The sequence below is a fragment of the Neophocaena asiaeorientalis genome, unplaced genomic scaffold (genome assembly GCF_003031525.2).
Source record: "Neophocaena asiaeorientalis asiaeorientalis breed wild unplaced genomic scaffold, Neophocaena_asiaeorientalis_V1.1 scaffold315, whole genome shotgun sequence".
NCBI lineage: Eukaryota > Metazoa > Chordata > Mammalia > Artiodactyla > Phocoenidae > Neophocaena > Neophocaena asiaeorientalis.
Window position 1 is genome coordinate 896,397 of NW_020172011.1, and position 13,097 is coordinate 909,493.

Here is a 13,097-nt window from a genome sequence, read left to right on the forward strand (position 1 = left end):
TTGCTATCCTCAGTAATCTTGATGATTCTTTGAGATTCTCTGCCCAGTTTTCAAGTAGAGGACAAGGCAACCAACTGCAAAAAGGAACCAGAACCCAAGGCCCCTAATATTTTTCTTCATGTGGCATGACCATTATTAGAAGGGTTTAGAACTTCTTTTTATCTCAATTTATTGTTCTAGGGGTAGAGTATTTTGGGTCATAGAGAACAACTCCTCAGATGACGGCCTTCACATTCCCACTGTATCAGGGCTACACTGGAGAACCAGCATCCTTCTCTCCAACCAGGAGAGTAAGAGAGAAGCAGGTGAGGTGGACCAGCATGCAAGGCAGCAGGGAGGTTGTCCAGGAGGAGAAAGGTCTCAATCATTTAGCCTCCCGGTGCACCCTAGGTGGTGGCGACTGGGTCTCCCCCAGCCACACCAAGATAGAGACTGATCTGAAACTTTCCCGCATTTGAATGACAACTCCTGGCTCTGCTTCTGATGCCCTGTTAGCAGGTTGAGGTGTCACTAGAGAAGTAAAGAGCCTGGGAGGTTGTGATAGCAGTGTCCCTGGGGTACTGATGGGTATGCTGGTTGTGCTGACAAGCCTGACTGCTTCTCTGAGACAAATGCCAGAGCTAAGGTGTGTGTGAGTTTGTAACAGCAGATCTCAGGAAAGCCTCCACTAAAAACCCTAACCGTTATGAGGGGAAACGCTCTCTGCCGGCAAAATAGCAGACAACCAGCAACACACCGGAGCAAAAGCTTTATAACGAAAACCTACCTAACTGTAGGCACACACCAGCTGTAGAACAAGCTAAACTCACATGTTTAGGTCCAGGCTGTGAGAGCAGATTTAGGAGACACATATAAAAACAGTAACAACACCAATAATAAGGTAGAAGGAGAAAGACCTTTTGCTGGCCCAGAATGTTACTCTTACTGGAATGTAAGATGTCCATAGGGTGATTTTCATTTTTTAATAAATGTTTATTAAACCTATATGAACTGCTAATTTTTGACCTAGAGCTCAGACAGGAGAAGACAGTCATTCAGGACCACCTGGTTATAAAAAACAAGACAGAAAATAGAAGAACAAGGAAAGCACAGGGAGGAAGAGCACAGATGAAATTAAACAGATGTGACTTCAACTCTCAAGTCTTTTTTTTTTTTAAATTAATTTAGTTTTATTTATTTATTTTGGGCTGTGTTGGGTCTTTGTTGGTGCGCGCAGACTTTCTCTAGTTGTGGCAAGCAGGGGCTACTCTTTGTTGCAGTGTGAGGGCTTCTCACTGCAGTGGCTTCTCTCATTGTGGAGCACGGGCTCTAGGCACGTGGGCTTCAGTAGTTGCGGCACGTGGGCTCAGTAGTTGTGGCTCACGGGCTCTAGAGCGCAGGCTCAGTAGTTGTGGCGCACGGGCTTAGCTGCTCCATGGCATGTGGGATCTTCCCCGTCCAAGGATTGAACCCATGTCCCCTGCATTGGCAGGTGGATTCTCAACCACTGCGCCACCACTTAGAAGCGATCTAATTTTGGGTGAGTTACCTCTCTGAGCCTTAGTTTTCTCATCTCTAAAGTTGGAACAGTATCTACTTTTCAGGGATCTTGTGAGGATTCGAGGTTGTTTTTCTAATGTAATTGGTTCATGGATGATTCCCTAGAGGGAAAGAGGACAGAGAGAGGAAGCTGTAGGTACTAGGTACTCTTACTCCAGGAAACATGGGGCCAAGGTGGCCTGAGTGTCAGGATAGCCGAATTTCAGGCAGGGTTATATCCATATTTCCATATCCTTTGGGGATGAAAGATTAGAAAACTTGCAGTTCTCACAATCCATACTATAGTGACCATGGAAATTCCTAGCTGCAACATTTCAGCTCTGGGGCCAAGATTTCTAGACAGAACGTTTGCAAATCAAGCCCTTCCTTCATTGCTTTCTGGACATTCCAGACCCTCAAATATGTGTGCAGGGCAATGTCCCCTTCTTTTTCTGCCTCTAACTTTGAATCTCCTGTTTTCTGACATTCTCAGCCTCCTGGGAGATTCCTAACCACATCCATGTGATAAGAAATATTCCTGTCTGAGAATGAGGGTTAGGGAAGGAAGAAGTGAAACAAAGGAAAATGTGCCACCAAAATGTCACTGGCCTGAGAGTGCCCACCCATTTCCTGCACTGCGGTTATCTCTAAAGGGAGAACCAGGTAATATCCCTGCCTCCAGGTTTGCAAAGTCTCTGGTATTATCAGTAATGAAAAGACAACCTAAGATTGGTAAAAAAAGTATCATTTTGGAAAGCAATAAAGTATACCCTGATGAGGCTGACTAGGAATATAACCTATGATTTAGCAATCTTATTCCCAAGTATATAGTCTGAAAACTCTTGCACCATGAGATACAAGAATACTCTAGCGGCACTGGTTATAACAGAAAAACCTGGAAACAAATCACGTGTCTGTCAAAGGCAAGGTGTATTAATAAATTGTGGTATATCCATATCATGGTGCACTACACATCTGTGGACATAAATAAACTGTTGTACGTCTAAGGACATGGATAAATCTCAAGAAACACAATGATGAGGGAACCAAACAACACAAAAGAAGGTTTCCACTTATATACAGTTTAAAAATAACCAACACTAGGTAACATATTATTTAGCTATAAAGAAAACTAAGGGGGTGATTTGTTACATCTGGGGGCTGGAAGAGGGGTACCATAGAGGAGGTTCACCCAAGCATCTTCAGAGGAACTGGCAATGTTCTCCTATTAAGCTGGCTGGTTGGAACTTGAGTGTTTATTTTATGATCATAATTATACATTTTAAACTGTTCAGATATTTTATGTACATCCTTGGCTATGAATAATTTATTTCACAATAAAAAAAATTAATGTAACCCAAATGTGCATGGGGCCCCTTGCAGAGTAGCCTCTGCTCTTACTCTATGCTGAGCCCAGGAAGAGCACCAGTGTCAACCTTGACAAATAGCACAAATTTTATTAAACGTTTTGTAGAAGATGGAAATGAGTGTTATATATTGTGTAGCACATGGCAAAAGTTAAACTTTCCCTTTCTTTAATCATCTCTATTCTTCCTTTTTTCCTGCACAAATGCTTTCTCTTTCTCATACATCTGTCTCCTCCGAAGCCTTGAAGAAGCCCGTCTAGAAACTAGGACAATCAATTCTTCCCACCTCACAGAGCCAGCTGCCCTGGCCAGCCCTAGCCCCCGCAGCATGATTGGGGGGCATTGACTGATACAGAATTTTGAATCTCATCAAAAAACTATTGACTACCACAACAAACTCACGTCAGAAAAGCAAAAGCACAGATGAACAGGAATCTGTCCCTGTCAAAAAGGAGTTACAAAGCCAAAGAGTACTGACAAGAGAGATGTTGACTATCTGAGGAATTGGCAAAATTAGTTTCATGCCATGAGAAACAGAATAGGTCCAATCGCTCATTCACTCATTCTTAGTTCATGGTTTCACTTCATTCTTAGTGAGAAAATAGAAGCCACTGGATGTGAAGCCCCACATCTTCTGACCTACAAACCCACCTACTCACCTGCACTCATCACATCCTTCCTCCCTCTCTAAGCTCAACCTTTCCCTTGGGTTCTGGACTCCATCTATTCTTAAATCCCAGAAGATGTCAAGCCTTACATTATCTTTCTTCTCCTGAACGTGCAATTTCTACCCCTCTCCTGGATTATCTTCATCGGCATGAAAACATAATCCACTATCTCTCTTTAAGAATATAACAACAACAATAGTCCTCCATTGATCCACACCTCTCCATACCTACTGGTCCATTTCTCAGTTCTCTTCTACAGCCAAACTTCTTGAAAGGGTTACTTACACACACTGCCTCTGTTCCTAAATTCTGAATTTTATACTACGGAAATCTAGCCTCTGACTTCACTGCTCGCTGAAACACCCACTGACTTCCATGTTGTGCAAAGTTCAATGGACACTTCTCAGTCATGTTACTGAACTTCTCAGCAACGGCACTCCCTCTTCCTTAAAACTTTTCTTTTTTGCTTCCTAAAACCACTTTCTCTCTTAATGGCTGTTTCTTCTCCTCAGTTTTCTTGAATGGTTCCTCCTCCTTGACCCAAATTTCAAATCGTGGGAGTCCAAAGAGCTTGTCTGAGCCCTCTTTGCTCTTCTCTCTACATTTTCTTCCCTAAATAACCTCATCAATTCCCACAGGTCTACTACTTATGGTCTTTATATGGAGGCCTTTTAAATTTACACGTGAAGCCTCTGAGCTCTTCTGAGCTTAAAACTCATTTCCAACTACCTGCCTGGAGGCTTCTCTTGGAAAATTTACACACATCTCAAATGTAAACAGAACTCTTATCTTTCTCCTGAGCCTGTTTTTTTTTTTTTTGAAGTATATAGTTGATTTACAATGTTGCGTTAATTTCTGCTGTACAGCAAAGTGATTCAGTTATCCATAAGTATATACTCTTTTTTTATATTCTTTTCTATTATGGTTTAATCTTAGGATATTGAATACAGTCCCCTGTGCTATACAGTAGGACCTTGAGCCTGTTTCTTTCTCCTTCTTCCAAATCTTCCCAGATCAGTACATAGCAATCCATTACTTCAGTGAGAAACATCCTTGATTCCTTTCCTTCCTTCATCATTCACATCTAAATCATCAAAATATCTGATCAATTTCTATCTTTAACATATAATCTCAAACCTACATTCTTCTGTCTTTATTGCTCTTGCGTGACTCCAAGGCAGTACCATCTCCTTCACTGTGATGGTGATGCTCCTGCAGTATCTTGTCACTCATCTCCCAAGTCCTCCCTTCTGAACTCCTAACCATGGGGCAACATCTCTGTGTGATCTCACTCCTGTATCTGTCCAGGATGCCCAGCTCATTCTATTCCATCCATATTTAACTCAGGGCCTCATTCTGCCCTTTCCTCTGCCTGGAGTTCGCCCCCCTTTCCCAACTGGGAAAGGCTTCTTGTTCATCTTACCCAAAGTACCTCCACCCATCAGCCTCTGTCTCAGTCTCTCATTTATTCCCTTCATAAGAAACTAATTACAAATGGTGCCTACTTCATTTATTTTGTTTTCCGCCGCTTTCCTTTTTGTCGATATCTCCTACCTGAATACATGTTTCCCGAGGGTCAGGACCTCCTATGTCTTGTTTATTCTTCTTCTTCCAGTTCCTAACACAGTGATGGATATAAAATAGTTGCCAGACATAGCGACAGAAGCCAGATAATGACAAATTCATAAAAAGTCCACAATAAAATGACTTCAGTATAAATTAATTGCCTCTTACGTGTCAGCCATTCTGTTGGGGAGACAGAAATAAAAGACAAGTAAATATGGCATGGGGAAGGCCACGACAGAGGCACACACAGGAGGTGATAGGCAGTCAAAGGTAAGGCACCTGATCTAGATGGGGTGGGAAGGTTAGCCAAGAAAGGCTACACAGAGGAGTCTGATATTTCAAAGGACGTTTTAAGTCATCCAGTGAAGAAATGGAGGAAGGGCATTCCAAGTGGAGTGAATAGATAAAGTGTACCAGTCTGAGAAGACTCTCCTCCACCTAACTCCTCCAGCTGGAAATGTGTAAACCAAGGGCTCTGCTTACACTCTCCTTTCCTTAACCCCAAACTAGACAAATGTGCCACACTTCAAAATGTCATCTCATCCCCACCCTCTGCTTGCAGGAAGTACTGTCTTTATTAATCTCAGGCAGACCTACTTAAAAAGATATATTTAACCCACCTGTAAAATGCACAGATCTCAAGCAAGAGTAACAACTTGGAATACACTGTCTGCTTGCAAGTTTGCTACATTAACCTGAAAGAGAGTCTCACCTGAGATGATGCTGCCATGTCACAATATCACTTACTCCACGCTCAGAAAAGGCAGAGAACAACCCAGAACTAGGATCGTGGTCCAGGAAACTTTTGAAACTGTGTGTTAATGATGGAGAAGTTTCTGTGGCTGTGCTGTGTAAAGTTGTTTTCTCAAGACTTTTATAGTTTTAAATAAAAGCAGATAGGTAGTGAAGATTAGCCAGACTCTGGGTATAATCATTAGTTTCTAAGACCTGTGGATTCACAGGAGTCATTTTGAGTTATATTTAATTAAGGAGAACTTTAATATGACGTTTCTTTCCACCTTAAGGATTTCAAATCACACTTTAAAACACAAACGTTAAAATAAGAAGGACTTTTAGGAATAATCTTCTTCACCCCTTCATTTTATACAAGAGACTTAAGACCAATAGAGTAAGACCATTCATGTAATCAAGGTGTTTGTGGTGGTTAATTTTATGTGTCAACTTGACTGGGCCCGGGGTGCCCATATACTTGGTCAAACATCATTTCTGGGTATGTCTGTGAGGGTATCTGTAGCCTGAGTAAAGCAAATTGCCCCTCCCAATGTGGTAGGCCCCGTCCAATCTGTTGAAAACCTGAATAGAATAAAAGCCTAAGAAAGAATTCTTCCTCTCTGCCTGACTGTCTTCAAGCTAGAACATCAGTCTTCTTCTGCCTCCAAATTTGGACTTGGACTGGAACTATATTACCTGTTCTCCTGGGTATGAGTTTCTCAGCCTCCATAATCACATAAGCCAGTTCCTAATAATAAATCAATCAGTATCTCTCACCCTCCCTTCCTTTCTGTACACACACACACACACACACACACACACACACATGATTGGTTTTGTTTCTCTCAAGAATCTTCACTAATACAGTGTTCAATGTCATCCCAAGGGAATCACACATCCAACCTCAATAGCCTCCTCCAACCACCAAAGTCCTGGGGTTCCAGGTCACACGCCACACCGTTAGCAGCATTTGCCACCCGTGTGCTGCCATCTTCCTGTGTGACTCTCTGTCCCCATGGGTGGCCTGCCCTGAGTCCTACCTTCTCTTTTATTTAAATAATTGAAGGATAGTTGATTTACAATATTACATTAGTTTCAAGCATACAACATAATGATTCAATATTTTTATAGATTCTACTTCACTTCAGGTTATTATAAAATATTGGCTATATTCCCTATGCTAGACAACATATCCTTGTAGCTTATCTATCTTATATACAGTAGTCTGAACCTCTTAATCCCCTACCCCATCTCGCCCCTCTGTCTTTCCCTGTCCCCACTGGTAACCACTAGTTTATTCTTTATATCTGTGAGTCTGTTTCTGTTTTGTTATTTTCTTGCCTTCTCTTTTCTTTGACTTTTCCATTCCCATTAACCTTCTCTTTGCTTCTGCTGCAAGCAGATTCTTTTCCTCACGTAAATTGATACAATCAAATACTCTATACTCTGAGAATAACCTTGCAGCATCACAGCTAGTTCACTGAATTGCTCCCAGCCTCTCGCCTGCTTTTTGACCCATCCCTTAGTCCCCTTCTGACTTCATTTCCATGCACAGCCAGATTTGCTCCTAGGGGCTGTAGAAAACCCCCACTTGCCAGTATCCTAAACTTCCTCCATCTCTGTCCTTCCTCCACATCCGTTTCCCTCCCCGCAGAATGTAACTCCAGTCACTTCACCTGTCGGCTTTCTCTACGCTTGTACCCAGCTGCGAATCGCTGCTAGAGAAAATCACATAGCTATAAATTAATGATAAACTTTATCTGCCTTCTCCACGCTGCTCCACAAACATACTTTGCTTCCTACTCAGCTGACTCTCCACATGCCAATAACTACTTCAAGATTTCTTCACTCTCTTCAGATACTTGACCCCTCTACATCCGAGTTCACTCTCAGAAAATTACTCTTATTCTACTTCATAGAAGATAGAGATCCATCAGACCAAACTCCTTCAACTTTCTAACTGTAGTGGATTGAATAGTGTCCCCACCAAAAAAAAAAAAAAAAAAAATGTCCACATCCTAACCCTCAAAACCTGTGAATGTGACCTTATTTGGAAAAAGAATTTTTGCAGACATAACTAAGTTTAGGGTGAGCCCTAAATCCAATGGCAGGTGTCTTGATAAGAGAAAGGCAGAAAGAATTCTGAGACACAGAGAAACCGGCTATGTGAAGATAGAGGCAGAGGTAGGAGGTATGCAGCCTCAGACAAGGGACCCCTTCAGAGGGGGAGAGACCAGATGACACCTTAATTTCTGGACTTCTGACTTCCAAAACTGTGAGAGAATAAACTTCTGTGTTCTTACACCACCCAGTTTGGGGTAATTAGTTATGGCATCCCTAGGAAATTAATCATGTTAATCAAGCTGGTACTTACCTGCATCCATAACTGCCCCATATCCTTCCTCTTTATTTACAAGAACAAAGGGTGGATACCCCCTATTTATGTCTCCAGATAGGCTGAGGATCCCACAACAAGGCCTTGTGATTAATAGTGCAAGTCTCAAGTCAGATGCATGGGTATGAATCCCAGATCCACCATGTACTGCGTGGCCTTGGTATCTATCTGTGCATCGGTTTCCTCATCTCAAAGAAATGGGATAATAAAAATAGTACCTCTCAGAGAGGCTGTATAAGACTCAAATGAGATAGTGCTCTTAGAACAGTTCCTGCACAAAGAAGGGCCCAGTAAATTATTATCTTTTAATTAGCTCTGGTTATCTTCTTAGGGACTAAACTATTTAGTGAGTACTTCCGTTTTTGTTCCTTCAGCTTTTCTTTCATGGGATAATTTCCATGAGTATTGAAACATTCTCAACGCTTTCATTTCCAAAAAAACAACAACATCACTCCCCTAACCATACCTCACCCGCCAGCGAGCTCCGACCCCATCCCTAAACTCCATTTCACAACAAATCTGCACTCACTGCCTTCACTTTCTCATCCCTTCCTCATGCCTCAGTTCGCATGTGAAGCGACTGAAATCGACTCTGGCCCTCCACTGCACCTGCACTGGCCAAGGCTACACATGACTAACTTCTAAAGAAAACATCAGTTGTTATCAGCAGCCTTTGTCACTGCTGCCCACACACCCTTTTTTTTTTTTTTTGCGGTACGCGGGCCTCTCACTGTTGTGGCTTCTCCCATCGCGGAGCACAGGTGCCGGACGTGCAGGCTCAGCGGCCATGGCTAACGGGCCCAGCCGCTCCGCGGCATGTGGGATCTTCCCGGACCGGGGCACGAACCCGCGTCCCCTGCATCGGGAGGTGGACTCTCAACCACTGCGCCACCAGGGAAGCCCCATACACGCTTTTTAAAGGGCTTCTTTCCATTGACTCTGGCACCTGCCCTCCTTGTTGTCTCCCAGGCTCTCTGGCCGGTCTCCTGTGTTGGCTTCCCCCGCTTCTAATGATTCCTTAAATGATGGGTTCCTCAGGGCTTCCTTTTAGCCATTCTTTTTTCTGTACCTTCAGTGAGATGTCGACCACTCCCAAAACATCAATTTATTCCCAACAGGCTGATGATTCCTGACTTGTCTCTCCAGCCCAGATTCCTCTTCCTCATTCCAGGCTCACCTATCTCATTGCTCATGAGATATATCTACCAATACATCTTAGACATTTCAAATTCAACATGTGCAAGGGGGAATACTCACCTTCCCTGACCATTTCGAGAATCTACATCTTGTCTAGTACTCACTGTCTCACTAAGTGGTACCTCCCCTCACCCCTTGGTTCAATCCAGAAAGCCGAGAGCCATCCTGGACTCGTCTCTTCCCTTGACTTCGTAAAACCAATTTCCACCAAGCCTTATCCATTCAACATCTTAAATATCTCTCAGATTCACTCACTTCTCTCCTTCTCCACTGCCCTAATATAAGCCAATACCACATCACAGATACCTTGAAACTAATATCCCATCGGGGGTTTTCCTCCAGAACGTCTCCAAATTTCAGCTAGAATAATCTTTCCAAAATATAAATCTGAGTGTGGCCACCCCTGCCCCCATACACACACAAAGAGTTAAAATTTTTCGTTGCTGGTATTTGCTCTTATAATAAAACCTAAATTCCTTAAAAAGATTTATCAGCCCCTCCACAATCTGGCTCTCAGCATTCGGCTCCCATCCCACAGCCTGCCTGGTGTCTTTTTGTTCTCCCTTTCTTCCATGGCTTCATACCACTTCTTCCAGGAAGACCTCCATGACTCTCTGTCCTCCATGACATTCTCTGTACTTCTTTTAGCAGAGAACTCACCAGAACATGTTGGGATGCCGTAATTAATGTCTGCTTTCCACACTATATAGAAAGCTCTGTAAGGGTCAGAATCATGCCTGTCTTGTTCCCCATATCTCCCCAGTGCTTCTCAAAGCTCCTGACACACAGTAAGCATTTAATGAAGACAGGCTGAGGAAATAGACAAATGTTTTTCTAAGAGGGAGGGGATATTTGTATACATATAGCTGATTCACTTCACTGTACAGCAGAGACTAACACAACATTGTAAAGCAATTATACGCCAATAAAAAAAGTAAACAACTGCTGCTTTCCTTGTGAATAACTCAGTACTTTATACGGCATTTCTCTAAATTCCCCGTGAATCATGACTGAGTTTGTATATGTAAAATGACCATAATTAAAAGTTATTTACTGAATTAAAGGAGCAATTAGAGTGATTTATCCCTGAACTCTCTCATAGAGTAAGTTAATTCAAAGGAAAGGAATTATTTGAAGAAAACCTAGAAACTGGGAGCCGTTTAGTGGTGGAGACCTTGGAGAAAAGGTTTTAATGGCATCGTACTTAGATTAAGATAGACCATGAAAAGGATCCTTTATAGTAGACTGGTTTCCTGAGGGGTCAAGTTTGGAAATTATAAAGAAATACATATAGAGGAATTTAGGATAGGAAGCCATGGACAACATCCAAATTTGAGGGATTACTAAATAAGACATGTCTTAACCTGGTCAAATTTGGACTCTACCTTTTATACTTTCTACACCTTTGACCAATAATCTACTTCTTATTCGCACCATTTCAGATAAGTCTGACATCTTATTTCTCTTCTTTCCTATATGGATCATGGATGAGGTTTACAGACAATGTGTGCATTCAGATGGGATAGATGCAATCTTTGACCAAAATCAAGTCAGAAAAGAACACATTTTAATGTTTGTGATTTGACATGCAAATAAAGAAAGTAAAAGAGTATCTAATAAATGAGGCTCACATACCATGAGGGAAATGCTGTATGCAGGAACACTGACTTTCCAGAGAAGAAAGGTTTTAGATTTTGCATTGGAAAAGCCTGGCTGGCATTGTTGAGCAAGATTTCCAGAAGGTGGCGCCCGGAACCAGTTAATGTGAAACACAAACGCCAACGTGCTGTTGGACATTTTAAGAATTAAAATGTTTTAAGAATTAAATCACCCCCCTTTTGAGACATATATACTCTGCTCACACACTCAGGAGATTGTGGAGTCCATGCCTTCTGTGCAGGCACATATACATGCGCCTAGACACATTCCTCCACTGAGGAATAGAGTAGCATTTTATATACCACTGTTATACTATGAAGGCTAACATTAACAAGCCAGACATACAAACACAGATACATATGCATGTGAATTGGATCTGCTTCTCAGGGCCAATCCACCCCCTCCAAACTGGTCTTTTAACACCATCTACTAAATAGTCCACATTTCTCTGCTATATTAGCATTCTCTCTCTCTCCACAATAACTAATCCACTTTCTATGCTTTCTTCAAACACGCAACATCCTCTTTTTCCCAGTTATTCTCACAAGATGACATGATTACTTACTTTAAAAGAAGGAGGGGGGCTTCACTGGTGGCGCAGTGGTTGAGAGTCCGCCTGCCGATGCAGGGGACGCGGGTTCGTGCCCCGGTCCGGGAAGATCCCACATGCCACAGAACGGCTGGGCCCGTGGGCCATGGCCGCTGAGCCTGCGCATCTGGAGCCTGTGCTAGGCAACGGGAGAGGCCACAACAGTGAGAGGCCCGCGTACCGCAAAAAAAAAAAAAAAAAAGGAAGAGGCGGAGAAGGAGCCACCTCCATCAGCAGGTGAAATTTTCTTATCCTCCAGATGTCAACATGCAAATCTACATCCGCACACATGCTACCATCCTATAGCAAGAGAGAAGCTGACTCTCCAGCTACCAAAGTGAATCCCTTCACGGTACTCTACATCATATTCCCACCTCCTCTCCACTTCCTCAGAAACCTTGGCTATCATTTTTGCCTTTTTCCTCTATTTCTCTCTCTTGACTATTCAAACTCTCCTTCTCAATGACTTCCTCCCCAGTGGTTTTCAAACAGCTCAAGTCTCTCCCACTGAAAAAACAAAATGGGTGGATGTATAGATACAAGTTTGGCCATGAGTTAATCATTGTTGAAACTGAGTGATGGGTACATGAGGGTTCATGATACTACTCTGTTAAATTTATTTACATTTGAAAATTTCCAGAATTAAGTTTTAAAATAGAAAAAACAGAAAGATGTTCTTGTTTGGCTCTTCCTGCCATCCAGCTCACCAGCCTCCCCTCATCCCTTCTCAGCCAAACTTTTAAGAGTTGCCTCTCTGTCTTCCCTCCATGTCCTTCTCTCCCCCTTCCTCTGCACTCCAATCCAGTTTCTTGCCCTGATACTCCATAGAAAGTGAAATAACTCCCACCACTGGCTTCCACGTCACTGAATCTAACAGATAAGTTTAGCTCTGCTTATTCTTGACTTTTCAGTAGCATGTGGTACTCAATCAAGTCCCATCTTGAACGCTCCCTTCCTGTGAGCTCAGAAATGATAATATTCCGGTTTCTCTCTTACTTCTCTTGCCATTGCTTTTCTCTTTTTCTACTGTGCCATTAAATATTAGAATTCCTCTTAGCTCATTCTTAGGTCCTTTTCACTCTACACTTTCTCCCAGGTGATCTCATTCATACTTTTGCCTTCAAATTCCAACATGCAGATGACTTCCAAAATCAAACCATCAGTTCAGACCCTGACCCGGCTCTCAACTTCATAGCACCTCAAAGTTAGAAGCTCAGAGCTGAACTCACCTACCCCAAACCTGGTCTCCTTTCAATGTTTCCTATCTCACTCAATGGTAGGCAAGCCAGAAATCTTGGAGCCATACATGACAAGTCCTTCCTCTTTGTACCATTTCCAACCCACCACCAAATCCTGCACATTTTAGCTCCTAAATATCTCTAAAACCCACCTACTTCTCTCTGTTT